The sequence below is a fragment of the Cygnus olor genome, chromosome 13 (assembly GCF_009769625.2).
Source record: "Cygnus olor isolate bCygOlo1 chromosome 13, bCygOlo1.pri.v2, whole genome shotgun sequence".
NCBI lineage: Eukaryota > Metazoa > Chordata > Aves > Anseriformes > Anatidae > Cygnus > Cygnus olor.
In genome coordinates this window covers 1,127,169-1,154,949 of record NC_049181.1, presented here as the reverse complement: position 1 = coordinate 1,154,949, position 27,781 = coordinate 1,127,169, and the positions used below count along the sequence as shown (strand labels likewise).

Here is a 27,781-nt window from a genome sequence, read left to right as displayed (position 1 = left end):
TGGATGTGAAGGAAGCCCACGACCAGGCAGATTCTTCCCGTGCTGGACCCCAGGGCAGGCACCATCTCTGAGTGGGAGACGTGGAACTGATGCTGAGATGGAGCTGGGATGCAGGGCCCATCCTTCAGCTGCCTTCTTGGTACGTGCAGAGGCAGGTGAAACTCTCTTGTAAGAGATGGTGGTGTTACTCCTGGTGTTCCACCTTCTCCTCCAAGCTGCAACTTGCTGTTTGAGAGCACTGGGGAGGGCTGGAGGAGGAGACAGCGAGCATAAGCTGGTGCATGAGGGAGTCTTCATCAAGCTCAGCATTGAGCTCGAGTGGGTGGAATTTGGAAACTCAGGCCTAAATCCTGTGGCTAGAGCCCACTGCTGAGCTACAGAGCCAGAACGTGGTTCTGCTGCTTGTAGGGCAATGAGATGGAGATGAAACCAGGACGTGGAGCAGCCTCTCGTCCAGCAGCGCCCGTGCCCCAGGTGCGAGCTGACGCCCCATGGATTTCCAGCCGGTGAGCTCACAGCCATGGGGAGCGGGGCGGCGTGGGGAGGAGAGGAGGGTGGAGGAGACCCGCAGCTGGGGTGGTCCCAGAGTGGGCCTGACGGAGCCGCCAACAGAGGCTGAGTGATGGCCCCTGCTCAGGGCGTTCGGGAGATGGTGCAGAGCACGCTGGCGGAGCTGCTCTCATTGTCTGGAGGATCCCATTCTGGGGAAACCACTGGGAGGATAACGCGAGAGCCATAAAGCATGCTGCTCTCTCTTAATGAACGCGGCTCACGAGGGACCAGGACTATTTTTTACTCCGTCGTTATTCTTTCCTCAGCTCGGAGAAAGTTGCTGAGCCTTGTGTCTGCCAACGGCAAGCCAGATGCTGTGGCGGACCCAGGCCAGCATGCCCTGTCCAGCCGGCCCCGCAGCCCCGGCACGAAGCTCCTGCCTGCTCCTGCCTGCTCCTGCCATGCCTTGGCTCCCCCCGGTCAGCTCTGTGGGGCCACAGACACAGGCAGCAACATCAGGGCTTTGATGTCCTGGAGCTGCTCTCAGGAGAGCTGGGCTGCAGCGTGCCCTGGCCCCGTGAGGAGCCCTGTTAGTGCTACCACTGAAAGAAGAGCAGTAATTATTCCCAAAATCTAAGCCGTGGAGGTTCTTGGAAGAAAAGAGAGTCTCCAGAGTATGAGGGAAGTGAATTGCATGGGAAGCACTGGGATGTCATTGTTTTCTTCTTCATGCAAAGCTGATCTGCAAGACCCCTCTGGGGTGCCTTTACGGACATTTGCCTCACTGATGAGTGTGGGACTCGAGCACAAGCAGTGCAGGACCTTGCTGTAGGGCCCAGAGCGCACACATCCCTTCCCATACCTCTGCCTTCAGGGAGTTGCTCCAGAGCTTGAGGATCCCATGAGAAAATACGGATGGAAGAAAAGGCCTGAATGGACCTCTGGGACTGAAATACCCCAAATAAATGTTTACTGACATCTAACTCTAGCCTGTGCTGCTGAAGGTGAGCAGCTGCTCGTGGCTGCAAGGTGCTCTGCTTGCTGCTTCAACCCTATTTGCTTTTCCCATAACGTCTGCTTAACTGCAGTGGGAGTGTTTTCTATGATGGCAATGTTTTACTGGGACAGGAGTGCTGGTGCGTCCTGGCACCACCTTCCTCACCGAAACACACACGAAATGGCATTGCCCCTCTAGCAGTGTCTGATGTGGTGTCGTGCATTGATTCTGCTGCTTGTAGGGCAATGAGATGGAGATGAAACCAGGCCTGATGACGTGGAAGGACTTTAAAAAGATGACTACGGGATTTATGGGATTCATCTCTTTTTCCCCCTGTGTCGGTCAGGAGCGATGCTGGGACACCCAGCTGGGATCGTGAGATGTGCAGGGTCCTTTGGCTGCCTGTCCGTGGGGACCTAAATCCTAGCACTCTGTCTCCTCCACAGAGACAAATGACATCCTGCAGCACAGGTGCTTTAAAAAGAACAATAAATTGAAAGCTCTTCACTGAGCTCAGCTACAGGGCCAGGATCCTCTTTCAGAGAGTATTCTAGGACTCAAGGCACCACAGCTGTTTGTGGGCTAATCCCTCTGCCCTCCTCCTCAACCTCAAAATGGGACTTTGCAGACCCACTTAAACTGCAAATAAATCAGGAAATGGCACTTTGTCCTTTCCAGAAATAGGCCAGCTCTCCGGAACCCTTTGAAAGAGGCACCCGAGCCCCGCATTCGCTGAGGAAGAGACTTTGCTGCAAGCAGGCTGCACAGCAAACTTTTCCTGAGCAGATGCTGGTCCCAAATGCCAGTTTCAAAGCCTACACTCACAGGAGTTCCTGCATGGGGACAGGTCTGGGGTCACCAACAGCAGGTCCTCTCTGTGCCAGCCCCACTGGCACAACCTCCCCTGGATTCCTCAGGGGTCGTGGCTGGCTCCAGCAGGACGGTGCTTCATCTCCTCGCTGCAAGAGGAGGCTTTTAGCCAGCAAGCATGGCATGGAGGTGGTGATGTTTGCTGCCAGGGGTCCGATGAGGATTTACATCTCCACTCTGAGTGAACCAGGCTGGCTTTCTCCAAGGCTCATAGCCCCGAAATGGGCTGCACTGGTGGAATTAAGTGGGAGCACAAGTGTCAGCACTTTCAAGCCAGTGAAATGTAGGGTCTGTAAAAGCTGTCAGGAGAGAGCCGAGGTCCCCGCGGTGCTCCTGCCTCAGCCCTTGCCAGGTCACCGAGCACAGCAGCCATCACCTTCCCCTTGCTGGAGCCCAGGCAGGAGCAGTGCCCGATCCTTGCCGCAGGCACTGTGCTCGAGGCGAGGTGAGTGCTATCCTGGGGGGTTCATACAGGGCTTTGTGGATGTCCCCTGCTGGCACCCAGGACAAGACCCTGGTGTTCCTACAGCGACGGTTGGCTCCTGGCTGAGATGAGGTCTGGTCCTTTGTGCAGAGCATCCCTCGGACATCCCCACCCACACAACCCCATGAAAGTGCTGGGTTCCCCAGGCGCTGAGTCCTTGCTGCTGAGACCCATCTGCTGCAGGTATTTCTTCTGCCCCTGTTTATGGGCCTCTTTCTGCAGCTCAGGGACCAGCGAGGCAGCAGGGTGTGAACGGGAATAAAATGAGAACCTAAACTCTGTGACTAACACAAAACCGTCTGGGGTAATGAACGGCCTCTGGGAGTAGAGGATGCCGTGCACTTTTCTCCTCTGCAGAACAATATTTCCAACATGTTTTAAGCGTCATTAAACAGATAATTAAACATTCCCTCACAGTTTAATATATCTCAAATATATGACCCAGAGTTACCTCTGCAAGGGGCGTGGGGTGTTCGAGGCAGCAGCGTGTGCAGGGCTGCAGCTCTGGGGGTCAGGGTGGTGGCGGTGGCCATGTCTGGGTGTCACAGCACCTCTGTGGGCTGGGGTTGCTGAGGTTGCTCCCGAGTGCCAGGGTTTTGCAGGGGCATGGGGACGGTTTCTGGGCACAACAGCAGCCCCTGTGCTGGCAGGTGGCAGCGTCGGTGCTAATAACAGCCAGGCAGCGTGAGCAGAGGTGGCAGCTGCTCCCTGTGCCATGCCACCAGCAAGTGCCCTGCACATGTGCGTCCTTACTGGTGTGCAGCAGCCCCTGCCTCACCTGGAGGGTGGGCAGCACGCCCCAGCCCACCCTGTGCAGGTAATCCCACCTGGTTTTCAGCACCAACCTCCTGGTAAAGCCCTGGGATCGCTGCCAATATGTTGTTGGGCTGAGCTGTTCAATTGTATGTGCTTGTGAGGAGCCTGGGCGAGATGCGAGGTGCTGCCAGGGCTGACAGCGGGGTGAGGGCGCAGGGTGCCCATGCACTGGGTGCACTCACTGCAGCACAGCCAGCATGGGGACCGGGAACCTCCGCAGGCAGAGGGGACATCCTGGCAGCCAGGGGGGCTTCAGCAGAGTTTGCTGCAGCTCTGCAAGTCCCTGAGCTAATTGAATCCAAGTGTGCAAGCAGGGCTCTGCCCTCGCGGGTGCGGCGGGCAGGGAAAGAGCTTTTTATTTCTCTTCTGTTCCCTAGTTGCTTTGAGTTCTCTCCCTTTGAAAAGGGAGGCCTCTCGTCTTTATTTACATAAAATGTGGCTTTTCTAAGTTTAAAAGCCTTTTGGTCTCTTCAGGGAGCACTCGGCAGGCGGCTGGGCACAGCCACCCCCGGCACCAGGCACAGGGATGTGCCATGGGGAGGTGCCAGGGGCCGGCCACTGCCTGTCCCTTGGTGTGTCCCAGCTCCTGTCCTGCTTGGCCCTGGTTTTAAGAAAGAGCCATGGATTCCCTGACCTAGCGTGGAGTAGAGACCTGAGTCCAGAACAGTCAGCAGGAGGCATCACACCAGAGCACTGGGGGACAGCAGCGGGGTCCAGCAGAGATCGTAGTGCCCACGCATCCACCACAGGGGTGCCCAGCTCTTGCTGTGCTGTCCAGCTCTTCCCTGGGGTGATGCTCAGTGAACCTTACCAGGGTGGCTGCAGGGGTTACCGTGCTGCAGGAATCGCTAACAAACTTCGTGATGCTCCTGCTTGGTTTTCCTCTTCAGAGTTCGATGCCTTTGTGAAGTACCTGGCTGGGGCTGCACGGGTAAAAGGCAATGAGTGATCATTATTTTGATTCGTTTTCCCAACAACGTCGACATGAATAGGGATTTATAGGCAGGAATTGGCAGGATGAACAGGCTCTCTCAGAGACATATGCAAATCAAAGTTAGCTCGTTAACCCCAGCCGTGGTAATTAAGGGGCAATAACAGGCAAAAGCACAAAAAGACGATCAGCCTCGGAGGAAGCACGAGCCCCGGTGTGGTCGGAGGGACAGTGGGATCCCTGCACCCCTCAGGTGTCCTGCTTCAAACCCGCTGGAGCTGCAGCTCTATGTGTGTCCCTGCGCCCACAAAACCGCACTTGTTACAGGCGGGGCACTTCAGAAACCAAAAGTGAAATTATGGCCTTAATCTATCAAAATATTTCTTATTTTTGCCAGCATTATAATGAAAACCCTCTAAACAGAAGGCCTACCCCAGTCCTGCATTCCCAGCCTCGTGCTCTCTGAGTTTATTTATTGGGTTGCTACACAAGCTGAGCTTTTTCTCCTCTTTTCTTTTCTCTTTCTTCTCTGCTTTTGCAAATTGAATTATTTAAATGCATTGTTTGGCAGCCTTAAATCCAGGCGTTTCACTCTCTTTCCCCCTCGGCTGCCATTTCTTTCTCTCCTTTTTGCTCTTGTATTTTCAGGATCATTTACTGTGTTGTTCCAGTGGCATTTATTGAAATTTGCACAAAAAAAGATCTTTTTTCTGTGACACTATTTCAGCCCATGCAAAAGATTTATGGGAGCAGGAAGACATCCGTGGCAGGGAGTCTTCACTGGCAGGGAGAAAGGAAGGAGGGAAAGGAGAGAAAACGTGCTGGAAAAGCAGAGGGTATCTGGACCGCTGAGAGGAGAGCAGCTAGGCACCATGGGGGCAAATCACTGAGAATCGGGTTTGGCTGGGAAAACAAATGTGCACGGTAACACATGCTCATGGGCATGGGTATGCAAAGCTTTTGGTGTTGCCAGTGTGTGGGCAGAAGCACGCAGAGGAAGCACAGACACGCTTGTGTGCCTTCAAACACGCTTGGCTCTGCAGATGTCTTGGAGAAGCTGGAGCTGCTGGAGCACTTTTGGTGCATGGATCCCGCTCAGAGCTGTCCCCGTCCCCGTCCCCGTCCCCATCCCTGTCCCCATCCCCATCCCGGTGGCAAGCAGCCCCATGCGGTGCTGGTGCTGGCCCCGAGAAGTGGCTCTTGGAAGGCATTTGAACAAGCTCTGCAAGAAGCAGCGCTCTTGATTGTCACTCCTATCTCTAATCCTGCTTCAAAGCCAGCTCCTTTTATTTACATATTGACGTATGATTCATTTAATTGACTTTCTTGCCTTGGAATTGTACTTACTTAATTAATCTGATTACATTTCTGGTTCTACTTAAAGAGTTTCTGTGTTCCAGCCCAGAGGTGGCTGTGTTCCTGTGAAGTGCTGTGATTCTGGTCGATCTCACCAGCAGATAGGGCCTGCAAAGCATTTTGGGATCCTTTGGTAGGGGAAGACAGGCAAAAGGCATGGAAAGTGCCGCAGCAATTTCCATTTTCACACACGCAGCAGCTTTACTTGTGGCAGAAGTAAGACACCCTCCTAGTCAGTGGGATTGAATTATCTCCATAAATTCATTACATTTTAAAAAATATGATAATCGGCACGAAATGAACGTCCCGAGGGAGACGGAACATGTACATCTCAAGTACTGCTAATAATAAGCCTTTAATTTACAAATGCCCAGGGCTGACTCAAAGCCTCCGCGTCCCGTGGCGGGGGCGGGGGCTCTGCACCAATCCTCGGTCCCCCGGGAGCGCGGCCACCGCGGCTCTCGCGTGGCACGGGAGTGCTGCCAAAGGGTGCTGGAGGCCTCGTGGGGTGGGGGCCCTTGGTGGCCTCCACGTGGTGGCATGGCTTCTGCTGCTGGCCAGGAGTCGCCCCTCCTGGGCACTGCCTTCCAGTGCAAGTATCAATATTTATGAAAAGATTAGCGCCTGAAAAGATGCGCGATTGAAGCAATTAGGGAGCAGGCAGCAGCGGCGCTGCAGCCATTTGTAAGCATGCAGTATTCATGGGGGCTGGCGGCGGGGTCCTGGCCAGGGTCCTGGGGCTTGGCCCTGCGGAGCTGTCCTTTGGCACTGCCCAAATTACGGCCTTGGAGCCCAGCAAACCAAACCAAACTCGCTCGGACGCCACCGCTGCAAACTTTTTCTCTTTTTGATTTTGGAGGCTCTCAGGCTGCTCCCCTTTGCATTTGTTAAATACTGATTAATTATTAAATTAGCCATTAACTATTAATGGCTGGTTTCATGAGTGTTAACGACAGCCATGTGCAAGGAGATCTGTGCCTATGGCAAACCTGCTAAACCTCAGGGAATAAATCCTCGATAATCAATATGGCATTCGTTCCATTTGCAATTCTTGTCTCATTTGCTCTGCATTTAGCATGCACTTAAGTGTATTTTATACAAATGTAAAAGCAAGTTTTATGGCTGGTGGAAATTACTGTCTCACAGCAATAATGGCAGAATCCTTTGCTTGCCTCTGAGGCCCAGGGAGGAGCCGCACCCACAGAAGTTTCCCTGAGCCACAAGTTTTAACTGCATCCCAAGTTTCCGTCCTACCACTGGTGGCTTCTGCTCTGTGGGTGATGTCTGGAGCGAGCAGGAGCAAAAAAGCTCCAAGCTTTGCTGCTGGCTCGTCCATGCCCTTGCCCTCTGCTTCCCCCTTCCTTGGGGTGCATGAAAACTGCAAGCAGCATGTGCACTGGATTGAGAAGCTCCATCACCCTCCCTCCATCACCTCCTCTTCCCCAGGCTGAGGTTTCAGCCTCTCCAGTGGGGTCACGCTGGGCCCCAAGGGCTCTGAAAACACCCTTGGCTTCCTCGCCCATCGTCTTCCTCCTGCCGGCACAGATCCTGGTGCCCCTGCCCACACCAGCGGAGGGCAGTGCTATGTGCTCGCAGCAAGCCTGCCACTTGAAAATGTGCTTGCTCATTGTGGTGACCCAAATGTTCCGACGGTGCTGTTTCTGGGATGCAGTAATGCACCACTGGGGAGAAGTAAGGTAGGATTTATTTTTCCCATAAAATGTTCTTATTGCTTTTAGATCAGTAAGATAAGACTATTTCTAAAACTAACAAATGCCAGGCAACCAACAAACAAGCGAGTACCTTATGGAACCACCCTGGGGTCCCCAGGCACCCCAGCTCCTGCCCACTGCTGGCTGCTTTCTCTGTCCCTCGGCCCCATTTTTTTCCCAGTGACTCCCAGGGCAGGATGACCTGGGCAGGGCAGGCAGAGGTGACAACCAGCTGTCCCCAGGGTGCTGCTGGGAGCCTCCAGGGGTTCTGCAAGGGAGGCTGGCCAGACCTGGAGGTCCGTGGTGGAGGCAGAGCAGAGAAGCAGCAGGTCCCTGTGCCCTCCCAGGGGACACGGAGCGAGCAGAGGGGATGCGGAAGGGGAGCAGAAAGGGACACGGGGCTGGAGCCGGCCCATGGCCAGCCTGCAAAGCAAGCGGCCGCAGGCATCTCCGGAGCAAGGCTTTTGAAGCCGTCAGCCTTGCCCCAGGGAAGAGGTTTTGGCCTGGGGAGTGTTATTTTGACTGGTGCATTTGCACGGTCCCAAAAAAGCAGCGCGGCTTTTCAGGATGCCCTCTGAGGAGAACCATTGCTGCTCGAGAGAGAAAGAGGCTTGGATTATTTTCTCATGTCAATTAACGGTGCTTTCCAAAGGAAACCCAGGCTCGTCTGAATCCAGAGCACGGGACCGCGGCCAGGCTGCTCCCCCCAAAGAGCTGGAGCTGGAGGGAGAAATCAAGGCTCTTTGGCCAGCGAGCGGCTGGGCTGAAGCCAGCAAATAAAATAGTCATAACGAGGCCGTTTGAGATAATTTGGGTGGGTTGGTTTTCTTTTTTTTTTCTTTTTTTTTTTTTCCTTTTTTTTTTTTTTTTTTGGTGTTAGAGAAAGCACTTGGCCCAGGGGAAGCAGCAGCAGACTGCAAGCAGCATCATGCTGCAGGCTCCCCAAAAGCGCATTTTGTCCCCCCAGCACTCCAGTGGCTGCAGGAGCACGGAGCCTTGCTCCTGCTCCAACCCCCCCCCCAGAGTTAATTCTGGGGACGTCCCCAGGGATGCACCGAAATCCTTCAAAGGTGGTGATTTCAGAAATACCCCCTTCCCAGGAGCTGCGAGGTTCGCGGGGTTGTACTGCTCTCCCCAGGCAGGCGTGCTGGCTGTGCCTTTGTTGTGCAAGCCTTTCTGCCCGGGACCGAGCGTGGTGCTGTCGTTGGTGACTTGGGGCCATCCGCAGATGCTGTCAGGAAGATGTTTGTCAAGCGGGACGCAGATGCCAGCTGGCACAGGGGTAGCACAGAGGCTGGCCATGGGCAGGGATTTCTGGCCCCAGCACCATGGCACGATCACACTCCAATGGGCGACGCTGTGGGTTGTCCTCACCTGGCTGACCAGGATGGAGCTCATGCTGAAGGTCTTCCCAAGGAGGCTCCACAGCCTCGTAAACAGCTTGATTCAAATCCCTCCCGGGGCATCGGCCGGGGTTTGGCTCAGGGCAGCTCGAGGCCAGGAAGGAAGGTTTGCAGCGGGGTTGTGTTGATGGGGGTGTCTGTGTCTTCTGGCTGCGCTTGCGTGCTCTTCACCCCCGCTGTCCTCAATGCTATCTGACAAGGAGCAGGATGGGGACTGTCACATGCAGCTGCGGTGGCTTCTCCCTGGTGCAGCACGGCGAGCTCACTGCAAGCCCGCTCAGCTCCTTGGGAAGGAAAGCAGGATGCTCTCTGTGCCCACAGCCACCCCTTCCCCCCCCCCGTACCCCATCAGCTGGCCTTTCACCTTTCACAGGCTCCCCACACCCATCACCCTCCCTGTCTGCTCCCCAGCACCCCTCTCCTTGGGGCGTGCTGCGTGCGGGGCTGCCGAGCAGCAGGAGCAGATGACGCATGGCCCCTAGAAGCGGCATGCCCCCCCCCCTCCGGCCCCCCATCTGCACGGGAGGAAGCGGAGATGCTGCAGAGCTCCGGAGATCAGAGGGACCACGGGAGGGCTGCGAACCCACCCACGGCGCCGGGGCTGCTGCAGCTGACGCCCGTCCTTCGGTGAGCCTGGGTGCCCCCCCGCCGCGAGTACAGCCCTGTGGGACGGGTGTGAAATCCCCCTAGCCTCCTGTTCCTCCACCCGTGGCCTCTGAGGCTGTGTCCTCACCATCCCGTGGGGTTCTGGGGGGCCCTGGGTTGTGCTGGTGTCTCCCAGCCTGGTGCTGCAGGGGACGAGCTGTGGTCAGCGGGAGGCTCTGGTGACTCCCCACAGTGTGAAATACGGCACCGGCACGAGAAGAAAGGCATCCTGGCTGGCAGCAGCAATCCTCACTTGAAAGACGACGACCTGGTTTAGGGTTTCAGGACAAATGGAGTGACAGATAGGCTCAAATCAGACTCCCCGAACTCTCTTCCTGCCCCTGCCGCCCATCTGAGCGAAACCTCTGATCTCTCTCCAATTCCCTGCATAGCACTGGGGGCCGTTGTGGGTCTGAGCCGGGACCGTGAAGCCACTCTGGGGGCGGCAGGGCTTTGCAGCCTCCTGCCTGCCCTGCTCGAGGCTTGCCGGGGCCGTGACTGCAGCCCCACAGCACCCTTATGGGATGAGGGCGGCCGGGAGCTCACCCAGCCCCTGGGAGAGGGGCGAGGGGGGAAATCCGCACGCAGGAGGAAGGGGGAGAGCGAGGGGAGCACGGGCATGCCCTAGGACGAGGGGCAAAGGAGGTGTTTGGGCAGAGGCGGTGGCAGAAGAGGTTTCTTCTCCCGCACCCACGGGCAGCCAAATCTGAATCCGGGGGCTGGCTATTGGAAGCAGGTGTGCTGCCCCGCCACGCGATGGGAGCCATTAAAGAGAAAGCCTCTAAATAAAATTTATGCCCGTCTCTCCTCACCCCTCTCTCCTGAAACACATTACGCCGCGCTCCTGCCCCGTTCGGGGAGACCCGCTCCGTTTGGCCCCCCGGGACATCCCGGGGCCGGGGGAGAGGGGGGTGGCGATGGGCATGGAAATGCATCAGGCTGTCCCGGCGGCCCCCAATTCATCTCCCTGGGAGTCCGTCGGGAGGGATCCCACGGGAGGGATCCCACCGCACCTGGGCTGCTGCTCGGCCCCCGGCCGCCCGCTTGGCAGCAGCCCCTCACTGGGCGGGGGGAGCCAGGGGGGGGGGGGGTGGGGGGCAGCAGCTCCCCCCATCACCACCGCTTACCCCGAGGTTTATTATTACACAAATGTGAATTCCAGAACCGGCATCTGGGGAGCAGCTGCTGGGAGTTAACCCCTTCTGGGCTGTGAGAAGCAGGGCAGGAGGAGCGGATGTCGGGCCTGAGCGTGGCCGTGGGGGGGTCCTGTGCCGGGGGTGCATGCTGGGACACCCCCCGTGTGCTGCAGGGCGCCTGGGCACCAAGTGCAGAGGGCATTGGCTTCGCAGGGACACGCTGCGTGCACGGATGGCGAGGTGGGTTCCTCCCTCTCTTTCTTTCTTTTTTTTTTTTTCTCTCTCTCTCTCTTTTTTTTTTCCTTTTTTAATAACACGCACTTCTGTTTCCATTCAGAGGTTTTATGGGGATTTGCTCTGCCTCCTAGGCAAGGCCTGAATTTGCAGTTTGCTTTGGGACACAGCTGCAGGGGATGCTGCACTTGGCTTCTGAGGAGCAGCCCGGAGATAAGGGGTGAGAAGGGGAGGCCAGCCGCTGCCTAGCAGAGAGGGCTCAGCCACACGCCGTTGATCTGGCTAGCACATTTTTGCTTGAAGACAGATGTCTGGGCAACACCCTTGCAAAGAAGACAGCTCCTAACAACTCCTACAGTCCTGCCAGCCTTTATGGCACCTTTGCAAGGCTTTAGGGGCTGCTCAAAAAGACTGACATTTCTGCCACTGCGAGTGCCCTGGCTCGCTAAGCTCCCGCAATGCCCTGTGCCCCCCAGGGTGACCCGCCGGCTGACCTGCTGGGGCTGGCACAGACGTGGAAACATCTACCTGGCTCCTGGGAGTGGGGCAGGCAGCGACGGGACAGCGACAGCTCCTCGAGCTGCGTCCCTCCTGAACTGCAGGCCGCCTGCTCCCGCTGCGGCTCTGCCCACAGACCCCCTCCAAGCTCCTGACACCAAAGTGGAGCTGACAGGGAGACTTGACAGACAAAATAACAGCAGCCAGAGCAATTGCTGTCTCCCGAGGAGGTGTTTATAATGCGAGGAACCCCTGAAGGGATCTGAGCAGGAATGGGAACAGAAGCTCTTTTGCTTGGGCTGAGCTCCTGCCTGCGAGCCGGAGCGTGGAGCCCAGCCAGCGCGGCCGCTCTGCCCGCACCGCCCGGGGCAGGGGGAGCGGGGCTGGCAGCAGCTCCTGCGGCTCAGCAGCGCCTGCAGCCTGTGCTGCCGTGCCAGAAAAGCCTCTCCTCGCCTGTCAGGCAAGTGCCTCGTCTCTGCGAGCCCAGCTCCGACTCCTGCCCGTTCTCCTCATCCTCTTTGTCCCCCCCCTTCCTATCCCAAAGCTCTCTCTGCCTGTTTTCCCCAGCCTGCAAGACCTTCGGGGCAGGGGATGAGCCTCCCCCCAGGCTCCACGAAGCCACCCCGTGGTGCAGGGGTTCAGCTCTGATGGATCTCAGCGTGCGCCTCAGCACCGCGTCCTTGCCGCCCGCAGCTCCGGCAGTGGCAACCGCGCTTGCTTTCCCCGCAACCAGCTAATCCCGCTAGGCAGCAGGGGCAGGGTGACAAATTATTCTGACTAATAGTCTAAACAATGTGGAACAACGGAAGTCAGGGAGCAGCACATAAAATATGCAGCACACAGGGGGCTGGGCTATTTTATTTGATTATCAGATGGGTATTCCAGTGCCGGGATCCATCAGGAGCAGAACAACGCATGTCCGACTCAATAACATCTCAGGAGGGGCGGTGGGGGCTGCAGGAGCTTCTTCCTGGGTGCAGCTGGGCAGCCTAGCCCCAAGTGAATGGCATGTGACAATGGGACACCTCTCCCTGGTACATGGGGGCTTCCGTGGCATCTCCCCACGGAGAGGGGGTGCGAGGGTCTGACCCTGTCCCAGGGCTACCCGAAGGGGCCGGGCAGACAGGGCCCAGCAGAGGATGTGTTCGAGCACACAGGGCAGGCTTGCTGTCATCTCTTTGAAATTCCTTTGCATTCGGAGTCATTCTGAAAGCCAAAAGCTGTTAGTTTCCCCAGGATGCCCAGGGAGGGTTATTGACTGGGTTTGCTCTGATGATATTTCTCTGCACAGCTGTTCATGCCATCAGCAGCGGGGTTTCTCTTTAAAAAGAAGATACTTTATCCATTAAAAAGAAATCTGTAAATGATGGATATGTATTCAGCCTAAGACTGAGTGATGAAATCCTCTCAGAGGTGCAAGGATCCAGCTCTCTGCCTGTCCCCGACCCCTGCCAGCTCTCGTGGAGGCTGCGCGGCTCTCGGAAAGCCTCGGGGCCGGCAGCATTGTGCAGGGCTCAGGCCAGGAAGTTTTCTCTCCCAAGGCTCCTTTCACTTCCCGTGTCAGAGCAGGGCAGGAATGCTGTGAGAACAACCCCTCAGGAGCTGTTTGGAGACTTGTGCTTCCAGCTGGAGAAGAAAGCGTAGGGTCAGCAGAAGGGGAGGTGGAAGAGCTGGCGGCGGGGAGGAGCGAGCGCTGCTCTCTGCCCTCCGTGAGGGGCCCCGCTCCCCCTTGCCCACCCGGAGCAGAGAGCTGCTCGGGCTGTCACGGCGCTGTGTTCTCCTGGCTGGGTCCTGGGCCCTGGGAACACGCTGTTCCCGATGTCCTGCAGCCTGCCTGGGGGCACACGGGCAGCGGGGTGCCTGCGCTGCCTACCCCAGAGCCGGTGCTGGCAGCCTGCAGGGCAGGGCGAGTCTGCTCCTGGCACACGGGGGCTGCACAAGGAGGTGGCTCCGGAGGGATGCAGGAGGTCTGATGCCATGCACAGGCACGGGGGCTTCTTGACTCCCATCACTCCTGCCTCAGAGTCTCAGGGAGACCATCTGTGGGATCTAACACCTTCCTCCCCCCACCCCAAAGGGTGCTATTTTATTCCCATTGCCATAACTTGGCCTTTTAAAGTCTGTTGCTTCGTTCATGGGATAAATGCAAGTGACCTGAACCTCACATGCCCAATTGGCACGCAACGCCTCCTTTCTTGTTTTATACTCCTCGAGTTCTCATTTATTTTTGAGCTAGGTCATTTATATTGTATGGAAGTATGTGCCCTAGAGCTGGCAGGAGCACCAGCTGTGCTCGGCATGCCCTGCTGCTAGCAGTTGTGCCAGAACCGATGGTGACAGTGGCAACGCAAGAGTCTCGGTTTGACCACCACCCACTCTTGTTGCCACCTCCTAAGAGACAAAAAGGAAATGCCACAGCTCCTGCGGTTCCTCCTACCTGGGATCGACTCACCTGGTCGGCCAGGTCGGGTAGGAACGCCACGTAGTGTGCTGGGGAAATACCCGACACCTTTTCCCCCCTCGCTTACAGCCCCTCCTGCACACACAGCCGGACCTTCACCTCCTGTCTCGCAGGAGTCTGCGTGGCTGAAGCACGGGGAGGAGAAGGCAGAGACAAAGGGGACACGGAGAGAAGCAGGCAGAGAGCAGCAAGTCAAATCGCAGGGGCAGGAGGGTGATTTCTCTGCTGAAATTGGGAAGGAGGGCTCAAAGTTCGTCCCTGTCTGCGCCTGATGCAAATCTGCTCGCCGGAGGATGTTGGGAGAGCAAAGCATTGCTCCCAATACCACAGGTTTGTGTCACACACAGGAAGAGCCCAGACACGGGGTGGTAATAAACAAATAGGAGGAAAAAAGAGACAAACAAAAGGTCGCAAACATCGGCAGTGTTGGAAGGGGAACGCTCCCCTCAAAGGGAGGCAGGCAGGCAGCGTGGCAGAGCCAAAATGCTTTAAAAACCTCCCTTTTATATGGCATTTGTTCTTCAAAGACATAAGGGCTTGTAAAAAAGCTCTGCCATTTACCTCTGCCTCTGACATGTTAATGGTTGTATTTTTGAATCATTAAAAATTGAAATGCGTAACACTTTCAGCGGCTGCCAAACCTCTCCACAGCCCAGCTCTCCCCCTTCTGCTCTCCTCCACCAGCCGCCTCTCCCTCTGTTTTCTCCATGTGCTCTCTCCTCTCCTCTCTCTCCGTCTCTTCCTCCTTCCCTCTCTGCCTCCTCCTCTTCCTCTGCCCCCCGCCCTCCCTCCCTCTGCCGCTTGCCCCCAGCCCCCTCCCCATGGCTCCTCTGCTGGAGCTCCCAGCCTCAGGAAGCACTTGATAATCTGCTGCTTTAATATTCTCACCTTGCTGTTCTCCTATTCAGCGGGACTTGGAGAATTAGAAAATGTATTTATCTAGGTACACTGGAGAGCAAGAGAAACAAAGAAACCAGCAGGGCTTTTCTAACGAGGAATGACTAATATGGCCCAGGAGGGCCTGTCTTCTTCCAAGCACTCAATTTTCCCCGGGTTTTGCATCCAAAGATAACATTGGCAATGCCAGTGGCAGCGATGGGGCACCTGCCAGCCCGCAGCTACTGTGGGTATTGTGCTCCCCGCAGGGGCTGTCACCAGCTGCAGCGAGCGCCGCTGTTTGTTTTACCTGCTCTCTCAGATGTGACATAACCTGCCGCAGCCGGAGCCGTCGGTGCACAGCCAGCAGAAGCAAGGGCTTGGAGAAGCCACTCTTTGGCTGCTGGTGGCCCTGCCCGAGGCTCTGGCACTGCCAAGAATTTCAGATCCCAAAGCACAGCCGTCCAGAGACCAGCCTTGGAGCAGCTTCTGACAGCGTGAGGACCACAAAGGAAACGCTTTTGGGTTTTCTCAGGACTGCCCATGACAAATGCCTTCGTGGTCCTCAGCATGGCCTCTGTAAGTACCCGCAGCAACCACCACGTGCTGCCCAGGCAGCGTCCAGCTGGGTCTGAAGCCTCGGAGGACATCCTTTGGCTGGGATCTCAGCAGGCTCCTGTCCTGTGATAGCCCCAGCGTGGTGGGGAGAAGTCTGCCTTCTGCTGGGATTTCCGAAGCCTTCCTTCTGCCGGGCACGGTGACCCCTGTGCGGAGGGGCTAAATGCCTGCTCGCCCCTGGGCTCTTGCTGGAGCCAGGCTCTCTTCCTTCCATCCGATCTCTTCAGCACCCATCTTGCATTGAATGCATTTAAGGATAGAAGATATCACGGTTTGCCAATTCATTTGGGATTTTTATTGAAAATGAGGAGGTGGGATGAGATTTACTGATTTGAGGTGGATACAAGGCATCAGTGGATTTCTTTTTCCCCAACAGAGCAGCAAATGTGGTTTAGTGGGCACAGGCAGGAGAGCTGGTTCTAGGAGTTTTGCTTGTGTAGTCTAGAAAAATACAGAGGCTAAGAGGTTTGTACGCTGGGGAGGAAACACCCGGGAATGTAAGGAACTCTTTAAGCGAGAGGACACCGTCAGCATAAAGCTAAATTGGTAGAAACCTGTCATGAGTAAATGTCAGCTAAAAATTAAAGGTTTCTCCTAATCATCAGTTGAGGGAGTTTATAAAATAGCTTTCCAAAGGGGTAATTGAGGGAAGAAATGTAACTGGTTCAAGATGGGAGCCTGACACATTTCCCAATTTCACTTCGGGATGGAGCCGAATTTGACAGCCCAGCCCCCCAACTAGGTCCCTCTCCAGCCTGCGACCCGCTGCACGTGTGGATGGGGGCTTGGTTCTGTCCTGCAGCCTGCCGCGGGTCCCAGGCCCTCCTTGCTGGCTGATCCCTTCCCTGCTGCTCCTCTCCAGAGCACATGGATGCTCGTGCACATGGATGCTCATGCAGACATGGATACTTGCACACACAGACACTTGCACCCACAGACACTCTCACGCTGCGCCCTGCTGCCTCCCCCACGGCAGACCAACCTCCTCCTCCCTGCCCAGTGGCACACCGACCGCGTGCAGCCCCGTGCACACACACCCCCTGACTCAGCTGTCCCCAGCACAGAAGCTTCTCTGCTGGTTAATAAGCTGTGGCATGCCAGACATTGAAAGAATGAAAATTGGCCAATTTTTTAATATTTTAAATCCCATCACATGTGCTTTACAGGTCTGAGCAAAGCGCTTTATGACGCCTTAGCAAGGAAATGGAAACTATCACTGGGTATAATCTACCTGAGCTGGATTGACCCCTGATCCCTGATGGCTGCAGCTGTGACACCGGGGGTGCTACCACCGAGCTGGCCGGTGTCCTCCCTGGCAGGAGGTTGGGGGTTGAAGGAAGGAAGGGACGGGCAGGGGTCGGGAGCCAGGGAGCCCCTGACCTGGTGAGTAGTGCAGAAATGGGGCTGGCCAGGGGTCCTTGAAGCTGCTCGGGGTGCAGTGGCTGATGTGCAGCCTGTGAGTGCAGCCTGCTTGTATTTCTGTAACCAGAGAAAGCAGGTCCTTCCTGGAAGGACTCCTACAGTGGGGTGCAAAAGGCACTGGAGAGAGGCAGGGGAGGAGCCGGGACAGAACAGCAAATGTCTCTGGCCAGCCTTTTTTTTGCTATCTTTACTGAACCATCCTCCCTTCTCTGCTGTTTGCTCACAGCTCATCCCCCGTGGAAGGACTGGGATGCAGGCAGGTGATGTGCAGAAGCAGGAATGATGCTGGGTGAAACGCAGGAGCCGGGGCACTGCTCCCTCCTCCAGCAGCACTGCTGCCCCATCCCAGGCAGCTCCGGGAAGGGCTGAGCGAGACAGGCTTCTGTATGGGTTCCTTTTTTTATCATATTTATTTATTTTTTATTTTATATTTTTTATATTTTATCAGGGAAAGGTACTTTTTCTTCTCCCTCTTATTCCACCCTGAGTGTTGTACTTTACCACTGACAAAGGAGCAGGAATTCCACGCATTTCTTTGGCTGTTTAGCAGAGCTGCTGCCCTACTCTCCCCTGTCAGACACTAATCTCTCCTAATATTTAACAGTCCCAGTAGGCAGCAGGATTTATCCTCTGGCCTTTCTACCTGTCATTTCATCCCTTCTCACTAAGGAGCCCTTTGATTCCCTTCCGAAAAGAGGTGCCAGGACCAGCGTGATGGATCGGCTCACGCTGGCAGTTAGAGAACCAGCTCCATTTTTCTCTGTTCCAGCTGTCGGGTATTTATCTGGGGCAGCTCGGCACAGCTGGGGAAGGCCCTTGTGCCTCCTTGCAGGGAGCCAGGCGGATGGGCAGGCTCACGGAGCAGGAAGGTGCCGTGGGTGTTAATGCTCCAGCTCCTACAGTCCTAACCGCAGGCTCGGTGGTTTTAGCTCCCGGGTTGATCTGGATCTAATAGGATCATCCATTCTGGGAGCAACTCCCCTCCCACCACCTCCAGCAGCCCACATCCCATCACTCTACCTCTGCATCCCGCCCCTCCTCAGCATCCCAGCCACCGTCTCACGTCTCACCGGAGGAAGAGCCCGGAGGACCGGTACCCTCAGACGGGAGGAGCCCGGTGCTGGGATCTGCACGTAACCCAGCACAGCCCCAGCACCTTTTCTTGCTTCCCAGGCGGGGGGCTGAGCAGTTTGGGAGCCAAAGGTGTCCCCGCCGCGCAGCAAGGAGCCGTCCGGGCGCCCTTCCCTTAGTGCAGGAGCTGGAAGAGGTTAGGGTGCTGGCTGTCCTGCCTCGGCTGGGGCTGCACTCCAGGGAAGGGCAGGACCACTGCTGCTCCCTGGCTATTAGCCCTCCTGCTGCCCCCGCTCACCATCCCCGCCAGCAGGATGCGTGCGGTCACCACGGAAGGGATCGCTCCCTCCCACTACCTCCCCGCTCCTTTTCTCACTTTGCTTCTTTCTCTCCTGCCTAAATAGTGGCAACCCCGGAGCTCTGCAGGGCACCATTAAAAGACAGATGATACTGCCAGAGCACAGCTGTCCGAGGCCATGGAAAACACGCTCCGTATAATCTTTCTGAAGGGGCATGTGTTTAACATTGACCTGGTTACTCAGCCCGCAGCCGGGCCTCTCCCATATGCACATGCCATTTCAGACAGGAACAGCGGGGCTAAATTGGGCAGCCGGAGTGCTGACTCGGCTACCTTGCAGCGGCCGGGCCCTGCCTCCTGCTGCCTCCGTCCGTGGTGGAGCGGGAGGAGGAGCAGCAGCGAGATTAATCCTGCTTACTGGCAATCTCCTGGTATGGTGTAAAGAGCAGTCGGACAATAATTGCTATTAATAATGGTAATAGTCCCCAGGTGCTAAAACCATATGAGACGTTCAGGGTTTGAAGGGGAGCTGGAAGGACCCTGTGAGTCTGCCTTCTGCAGGGGGAGCCCAGCTCCTGCCGGGATGCTCCTGCGATGCTCTTCCCCTCGCAGACCCCGTGCAGGGCAGGGCGAAGCTGACCCACAGCGCTTGCCCTTGTGCCCTCCCTGGCCCCGGCGCTCGCACTGCTCCTTGCCACCTGGGGCCAGCCCTGCAGTTCTGCTCCCCAGGTCACCTGCCAAATGTTCCTGCAGGTGGGTGTGGGGCTTAAGGAAAAGAAAATCCACAAAAGCAGAGAGAGCAACACGCCTGCATTGCCAGGCTGGTTCCTTTTCTCTTGCACTCTGCCTTGATGCATTTCTCCCTGCCTGGGTGCCAGCCTATTGCAGAGACCTGGGTGCCACCTGCTGCAGGGCAGCAAGTGTGTCATTTCCCATTAATGCCATTTTCCTCAAGTGCTCATCTCTCTCTGCTTTATTTATCCCCTAGCCGGAAGAGGACTTTTCTTCCAATCATCTCTGCAAATGCAAATAAACCAAGGAGAAAGACACGAACAGAACCTGTCCCCCTGGCCACCCACGCAAGCATCTGACCGCAAACCCCAGTGCAGCTCAGCGCAGCCCTGAGCTGGGCGCCCCAATGTGATTCTTCAGGGGTGACAAAAAATAAAAAATGAGTGGCAGAGGCAGGGACAAGGCCTCTGCTCCCAGTCTGCTCCCTGACTGCTTCCTGCAGGAGGGGGATGCTGCGTGCATGCCCCGGCTATCGAGGGTTTCTGTTTGTTCCCCATGAGGGACCCGGGCAGGTGCAGGCAGGACAGACGTCCCCATCACTCCCCTTCTCCCCAGCTGCACATCTCTGTCCTCTCCAACGCAGCCACCATTGGTGCCTGTATTTTGGTCACAGCTCGGTGTGATGGGAATATAGCCATGGGGAAAAACATTTGCAATTTAAGCATCCGTGTGCAGCTATTTCACTACAGAGCCCAGGGGCTGGAGAGGACAGTGCCCGTGCTGCAGCATGCGACCGCCAGGAAGCATTTGGACACAGCCGGGGCTGCCGGGAGGAGGTGAATAATCATTACTTTTGTCCAAAGCCCAGCGCCGTGGCTGCTGCCGTTGCACGCCGATCAGATGGAAATCCGCGTGCAGACAGCTGGCGAGCCACACCACACACGCTCCGGCCGCCGTGGGCTTAGCAGCCTGAGAGGGCCCCTTCGAAAAAGTCATTAGTGAGGCTTTCAGGGAAGGAGCGTGCACCGCAGTGTCAAGGCACCGAGCTTGTTTAAACAGAGCCAGCGCGAAAGGAAAAGCTCCCCGGGGGCCCCGTGGGAAGGTTTCCGGGAAGCCGAGGGAGGTGCCTCTGCTCCAAGCCCCCGCTGCCTTCCCGGCGCTGCCGTCCAGACCTGCTGCAGGCGGAGAGGACCTGCACAGGGTAGAGGCTGCTGCTTCTGAGCCCAGACCTGCCACTTTTCCCAGCAAAGGACACGCTGCTGTCATTGCCCAAGGGCTGGGGCTGCGGTTTGGGTGGGCATCGCTCAGCCCCGACACTTTCTGAACTTCTCTCCAAGCAGGCTTGGTGTGAATACAGCCTCGCGGGCTCAAGCCCATCATTATTGGATCCAAACGAGCATGCTTTCCACTAAAACAACCCCCTGGCCCAAGGAACAGGGCAATTCCTATGCACAGCTTGTGAAACCATGGTACATCGCTGGAGGGTGTCCTGCTGGGGCTGCCAGGGTGCCCTGGGATGTTTGGGGGGCTGTTGGATGACAGTGGGGCTGCTGTGCCAGAGACAGCTCTGGGGCTCTGCGGTGATGGTGGCTGGGTCTGGCCCCAGCCCTGCACCTCAGTTTCCCCATCTGAAAATTAAGGATAAAAGAGGTACTGGAAAGGTAGTGATTTGACTTAATTACTGTTTGCAGAGTGCTTTGAGGTCCTTGGGTGGAAGGCACCAGCAGAGCGTAATTGTAATGGCACTGTGCAATTGGCCCGGAGGGCTTTGGTGTGTTGGACAGGAAGGGATTACTGACTGGAGTTAGCAACAGATGCACGCCTGCACGTGAGGGCTCATTACGCAGCTACACATCCTCGCTGAGTCGCAGTGATCGCACGGAATGTGTTTTGTCTGCTGCAGATTCCACCCGCCGTGGCCGTGCCACCACCAGTGCCCTGGGCAGGGGCTTCCTCTCCTTGTGCTCCACGCACGCAGCCCTGCAGCACCTCCTGGGGGGGCTGTGGTAGGGGGTGCAGACCCACCAGGTGACCCCCAGATTTTCTCGCCCAGCTTCCATCGGACCCACTCCTGCAGTGCTGCATCCCTCTCACCACCTGCTCCTGCTCCGTCCCCTTCGCCAGGCTTCCCTGCCTGCTGCCCCTGCCCTCCCCTGCCGCTGCCCGAGCCGTGATGGATGCGATTAATATATGCTTGGAGAGCAGTCGATCCTTCCGTGCTTGCTTTCAACCTCTGATCATTAATGCCTCCATATGGGCACCATTTTTCCTTGTCACGCCGCAGCTGTATCTGGAGGGAGAGGGAAGCAAGCCCGCTTCCCAGTGGCCAAACGCCGAAGAGGCACGGCCTCGGAGGTTTCCCCACCTTTGGGAAAGGTCAGAATATAAAGAGCTGTTGCCAGGAGGTGCTCGGGCGCAGAGGAGGAATGGAGATCGCTGCTTGGCTGCTGCCGGGTCTGCCGGGGAGAGTTTTAATAGCCTTCTTCTGCCTGGTTCTGAACTCTCACCACTCTGCTCTCTTCCCCTCCACCGCCCTCCTGCTCCTTCCCTCCCACTCATTTCATTTTTTTGAAGGGCCTCTATTTCTTTTCAGTTTTATTCCTCATTAAAAATAAATACCGTTGCTATAATTTACAGTGAGTTTAATTAGAAATGAGTTACGTGATCTAAGCGTTAGGATTTAATTGCTCGTTCCTAAAACAATTTTCTCATCTGAAATGTCCCCAGTTAATGATCATTCATTAAGCAGGACTGGAGTCCCTGAAGTGGAGCTGGAAGGGCTGCAGATCGCCTCTGATTGCCCCCTGCCTGGCACCATGGCACGGGGGTTCTGGCGGTCAGCCCGTGCCCCGAGGGGCCGTGGGGATGTGCAGAGGCAAAGCCCCCACCCTGTGTGCCATGAGGGCCGTGGTGAGCAGCTCCCACCACGGATTTTGTGATGGCGGGGGGGCAGGAGATGCTTTTCACGAGGAATGTTGATTAATCAAAATGGAAACTTTTACGGGAAGCGTACAGCGATGTCAACCAAGCTGTTTTGTTCTTTACTTGCTCATTTTTATTCCAAAAATGTCTAATCAAAACCACATCTGGAGGCAGAAACCCTTTGCTTGCCCTCAGCCCACGCCTGGGCAGCAGGGCTCTGGTGGAGCTGGGTGGGCACTGGCCTGGGTGCCCCGTGCCCTTGTGGGCGTGGGGCAGCAGGGGTGGCAAAGGACAGCACAGGACAGGATGGGACTGGACGGGATGGGAGCACTCTTCAGCTTCTCAGTTTTGACCAGAAGTTCCTGAAAAGAGTTAAACCGAAACTAGCACATTCCTGCAAAGAGACTTTGTTTTGACACATCAGCATTTTTTCCATAAAAAAAATAAAAAAAAATAAAAATAAAAACAACAAAACCAACCCCAACCCTCTACTCTTGGTTGCAAAAGCCCAGCCCCGCTTCTGCTCTGGGCTTTTGGGGGTAGCAAGAGGCAGCAACAGCTCGTCCATGGGACGGATCATGGAGGGACGGATCCTGCAGGGATGGATTCAGCAGCACAGGGCAGGACCCTCACAGACCATCCGTGCCTCGGCCTTGGGGGAGGCAGCAGCCCGTGCTGCACACAGCCAGCAGATCATGCGGGCACCTTCCTCTCCCCAGGTCCTCATGTTTGCACTGGAAGCAGCCTCGTTGTTTTCCTACTTGCACCTCTCTGGGACTGCTCCGTGCACCCCTGCTCCGTCTCTCTTCTTCCTCTCTCCCAGCCCCCTCTTCCTGACTGCATTCCTGGAGCAAGAGCTTTCGTTCCCCGTTCCCTGTCCCAGGGCTTTATTTACATACACATATTTATCTACCCGCAAAGCAAGGAAACCTGAGCAACGACTTTGGAAGAGGCCGATGATAAGTAACAGCTCCTTCCTCCCGGCTGGGACCCCCAGCCCGCGGGAGCCCCACGGAGAGGGGTGGCACCCCCAGGGCATGCCTGGCACCCTGCTGGAGGACACGGCCACCTGGCAGCTCGTAATCAGCCACCAACGCTTCCATGGGTGTCGAACATACCAAGGCACGCATCTCTTTCCAAGGAAGTATAAAATGGGGAAGAGCAGGATTTGAGGAGAGAGACGTGAGCATGAGTCAGCCCCTGGGTAACCTTGAACGCATTAACAGATGGCTGGAACCCAACGAACAACGTTTGCAAAAGCACCACCGTTCAATCAACAAACCTTGTTTTCTGCGGAAAAAAAAAGAATGTTAAAAGGAAGCCGCAAGGCCGGGGTGGAGGGGTGTCTGATTGCAGAGCAGGGGGCGGCCGCTTCCAGCATCTGTCAGTGCACGGCTTTCAGGAATGTATATATATAAATAAATGCAATGAAAAGGTCCCCAGTTCCAGTGAAAGGAAATGATTTCCTTCTCAAGTGATTATGGGCACCATTATGCAAATAGTAGCCAGGCCAACAAAGCGGCCTCATAAGGAAAAGGAAATAGAGCTAGCAAAAGCAGCTCTGGGATCTCCAGGCAGGGGAGAGCAAGATATTACCCATGTAATAACACCACTGGCGAGTGGTGTGGTGCTATCCACACGAGGGGTGGGAACCATGAAAGAAGCTATCAAGGCACTTCTCATGTGTTCAAGTGGTTTTCTTGACAGTGGTGGGAAAAAGACGAAAGAAAATGAAAGAGAAGAAAAGGGAAAAAGAGAAAAAGGAAAGGAAAGGAAAGGAAAGGAAAGGAAAGGAAAGGAAAGGAAAGGAAAGGAAAGGAAAGGAAAGGAAAGGAAAGGAAAGGAAAGGAAAGGAAAGGAAAGGAAAGGAAAGGAAAGGAAAGGAAAGGAAAGGAAAGGAAAGGAAAAAAAAAGGAAAAAAAAGGAAAAAAAAGGAAAAAAAGGGAAAAGGAAAGGGAAAAGGAAAGGATAAAAAGGAAAAGACTTTGGTGCTTGAGCAGAAGCGACAGGCCCCAGTTTCTCTCTGCTCTTCCATCCCCATGCTCACCGGTGGTTTCACAGCAAGGACGGGAGAAGCCCAGACCTGCACTGTGCAAGCCCAAAGCTCTGTTTGGGGCTGTGGTGCCCAGGCTGGCCCGGCACAACTGCTCGGCGCTTCCCAGCTCGGAGCTGCCACAGTGGCAGGAGCTGCCCCCGCCCCGCGGAGCTCGGCTGTATCCTTTTCTTGTCTCCTTTGCAAGCATTTAGCGGTAGCAGATAAATAAACCGACATCAATCATCTGTGCCTAGCAGCATGATCACCTTACGGGACTCATTTCCTCTCAAAATACACAAGTTTAAATTCTATTTAGCTTTCCTTAAATTTTAATGTCTACTTTTGACATAAATATTTTAGCAGTCGGGGAGGGAAAAAGTGGAAAAGGGTTAGAGATACCTGGGGCTTCCCCTCGGGCTGCAGAGCGCGAGAAGCCACCTCTGTGCCCCCCGTGAACGGCAGATATCCAGATACCCCTCTTGGAGCTGGGGCTGGTGTGCAGCTCCCCTGCCAGTGTTTGGGTGCTGCATCGGCTGCAGGGCACCGTGGGGAAGTGAGTGGGAAGCAGGGAATGTGCCCCGGCTTCTGGGTTGTCTGAGGAGGCTCCAGCCTAAGGTGCAGCACTGCTTAGGGAGCGAGGACTGACCAAGAATACAGAGAGGATTTCCAAACCCAGACATGGACCTGCAGGATGTCACCAGCTGCTCCGAGCCCGGGAAGCACCCATCAGTGTGGACACAGAGCTCTGTTTTGTCCCGGGCTGCTTCTGAACCAGCACCAGAGAAACACAGGGCAGACACGAACCCCTCTTGAGTGATGTCTAGGGTGGGTTAAACCAAGCATATACTGCTGGCAGCACCTCATCCATGCCATCACTTGCTGCACCTCCCAGGACATGGCAGAGGGGGATGATCCCTGCCTCTGGGGGATGGCAGGCATTTCAGATAGCTCCTGGGGAGGGGGTGCTGCTGAGAGGCCCCCCCCCCCCCAGCCCGAGGGCTGCCAGTGCTGGGGCCTGCACCCCGGTGCTGCTGTGCTCTGCCCGGCCAGGTGCTCCATCTCTGTCAGTGCTGTGAGCTCGCAGAAGAGCTGATACGTGCTGGCTTGCCTTCAGCATTAAGCAAATCAGTTTGGCTCATTATTTCTGCAAGACCTTTAAAACAGAACGACCTCTGACTGCAAAAATCAGCCAAAGTGTGAGCCTCAGCAGCTCCTTGCCAGGCACGGCAGGGTTAGGGAGGCTCTGCCTGCACGCAGCCACCAGCGAGGTGGGCAGCATCACTCTGCCCATGGCCAGCAGCCCCTCTGTGCCACAGAGATGTGCTCTGAACAGTGGCATCTGCAAGCATGCGTACGTGTGAGGTGCAACGCTTCTGCGACAGGCCTGCGCCTTGTCTGCCATGTTTATGCGGAGCTCTGTAAACTCGTCCCAGAGATTCCCGGGGCTCCAGTCAGATGGCTTCTGTAGGTCAGCGATGGTTTGTTTCCTTGTGGAAATTTACATTCCCTGAAAGAAAATGCATGGATAGCAAGAGGAAAATGCCCCTGACTTCCTTTCCTTTTCCCCTGATGGAGACGGGGCGTTTTCTTCTCTGTGGCCTCCCATCGCTGTTTGGCTTGGGGGAGCAGGCTGCAGCATCACCTGTGGCACCTTTGGGCAGGATCCAGCGGTGTCTGGAGCTGGGGACTCCTTCATGGCTTAGGGCTTGCTCCCTGGGGCCCCAAACCCAGCCCAGCAGACCCACGAGGGAGATGAGCGGCTCCAGGAGTCCCCACTGCAGGCAGCGGCACCCCGTGGCACGACACGGCTTGCCTTGGGGCTGATGAGTGTGCACAGCCCGGGCTCTCCATCATGCTGTACCACATGTGGTTATCTACAGGGAAAAACAGGTGCGGCGTGCTATCGAACCCATATGGTAACCGTTTAGCCTCACTTTGCTGCAGGATGAATTATGGCAGAAGAAGCAAGGCAGAGTCAGACACAGCCAGGGCTGCCAGTTTGGAGATTCTGAAAATCAACCAGTTCTGGCCCAAAACTTGGTCACACCCTGTGTGACAGCCTGCTTCTGCTGTTCCAGGGACGTTACCTCCCCTAGCCCTGAGGAATGCCAGCCTCGTCCTCCTACAGACACCCAAGGGCGCAGCTCAGCCCTTGCTGGGGGCTGGAACTGGCGGGTGGCAGGAGGCAGGCAGGTTCGGAAGAGGTGCGCTCCGTGGGTGCAGCAGGAGGGGTGCTGCTTTGGCTCCCACTTTCCACCTCTAGAGCACAGCCCCTGCTTGCTGTGATCTCCCCCACTCCTGCTACTGTGCATTTGTTGGCTTGAGAAACGACCGCCTGAAAGAGAAGCACTGTGGTTTACCTGGGAGAGGGAGATCAATCCTGCAGCTTGCGGAGACCTCCAGCTGGAGGCCATCAATCCGTCTGTCAGAAGGAACTCTCCTGCTTGTGCTGCTGGAGTGAGCGATGGACTGACCAGTCCCCGTGTTGGTCATGGTGCATAAATAAAGCACTTTGTCAACCATGTTGAAGGAACCGATGGGCAGCGCCAGGCTTGACAGGCCAGGACTGATTATCCCTCCGAGCTATTAGTAGATTTAGGGATGGGGCTTGTCTCGGCACAGCCCCTCACGCCGGGCACCAATGTAATAACAAACATTGTCCATCACCAGCAAACCATCTTGACCTCTGCCAAAGAGCCACCAGGATCCTGTTGTTCACATATTCCTCCATGTTATTAGTTCCAGCCTGGTCTGGGTCTTTTTAACCCCTGGCCTCATGGGCTTACCTTCATCTCAGAGGAGTTTATGGAATGAGATACATGCCCTTGCCCTTTCCAGCCCGGAGAAAGCTCCTCATGACATGACAGAAATCCAAGAAATCAACAACTCCGGAGGTTTGTAATAAGTCTGAATCCTTCCTAAACCCAGACACTCAGCACGAAGAGGGGTCAGTGAACCCCGAGCTCCTTCCCCTCTGCCTCCTGCCATCAGTCTCCGGGTGGATGATACGAAGCAGATGAGGCTCTCCTGGGACACCCAGCTGCTCTGAAGGTATTTCCATGGCTTGTGTCTCTGGAGCACGTGCTGGAGGCTGGGGAGCATCTCAGGGGGGTGCCCCGGGGAGGGGAACGAGCCCTGCCCTGTGCAAGGGTCACCTACATGTACACATGTGTGCAGGCATGTGCGTGTCCTGGCACACACCTGTGTCCATGCAGGAAGGGTCCAGGCTCCTGCTGTCCCTCTTGGAAGACCCCTGGGGTCAGGAACCACCCCCTGCAGGAGGAAAAGGCACAGAAAAAGTGTTTAATCCTGCTGGGGACCCAGCGCAGCGGGCCTGGCTGCATGAGAGAGGCCCTGGGAGTGGGAGGGAGCCGGAGCAGCAGATGCATCCATCTTCCCTCCTTCCAGCCTGCAGGTAAAATAAACACAGCTTCAAAAACACCCGTGCAACACCACTTTACTTGCTTCTGCAAATCCCGGCTCTGACACTCTCCCTCTCTCTGTCACGCACGCTTCCTCCCTGTCCTCCCCGATTTGGCCTCACATCTCTCACTTCTTCACCTCTCCCATGGAGCAGCTGGGGTGTGCAGGGGCTGGTGAGGACGGAAGCGCCGTGGAGCTGCCCGGGGAGCGGGCTGCCAAGCCCCATAAATAAAAGAACCCTGTTTGCTTTCTCCTTGTCCAGCCCTGTGCAAATATTTACTGCCCCCATGACCCGCGGAGGCAGCAGCGGCCGGGGATGGGGACGGGAAGCGGCGGCTCTGCACGGGGT

General features: G+C 56.1%; 1 long non-coding RNA gene across 2 annotated transcripts; it reads left to right on the top strand.

The window, feature by feature from the left end:
- The first annotated feature begins 10,879 nt into the window (after window positions 1–10,879).
- Window positions 10,880–16,056, top strand: LOC121077542. 2 transcript variants are annotated; one of them, XR_005824132.1, is made up of 4 exons: window positions 10,880–11,082; window positions 11,211–14,043; window positions 14,149–14,365; window positions 15,234–16,056. It is a non-coding gene; the product is annotated as an uncharacterized LOC121077542 (long non-coding RNA). The 2 variants fall into 2 exon arrangements; XR_005824131.1 differs by having other exon boundaries at window positions 11,180–14,043.
- Window positions 16,057–27,781: the final 11,725 nt, after the last annotated feature.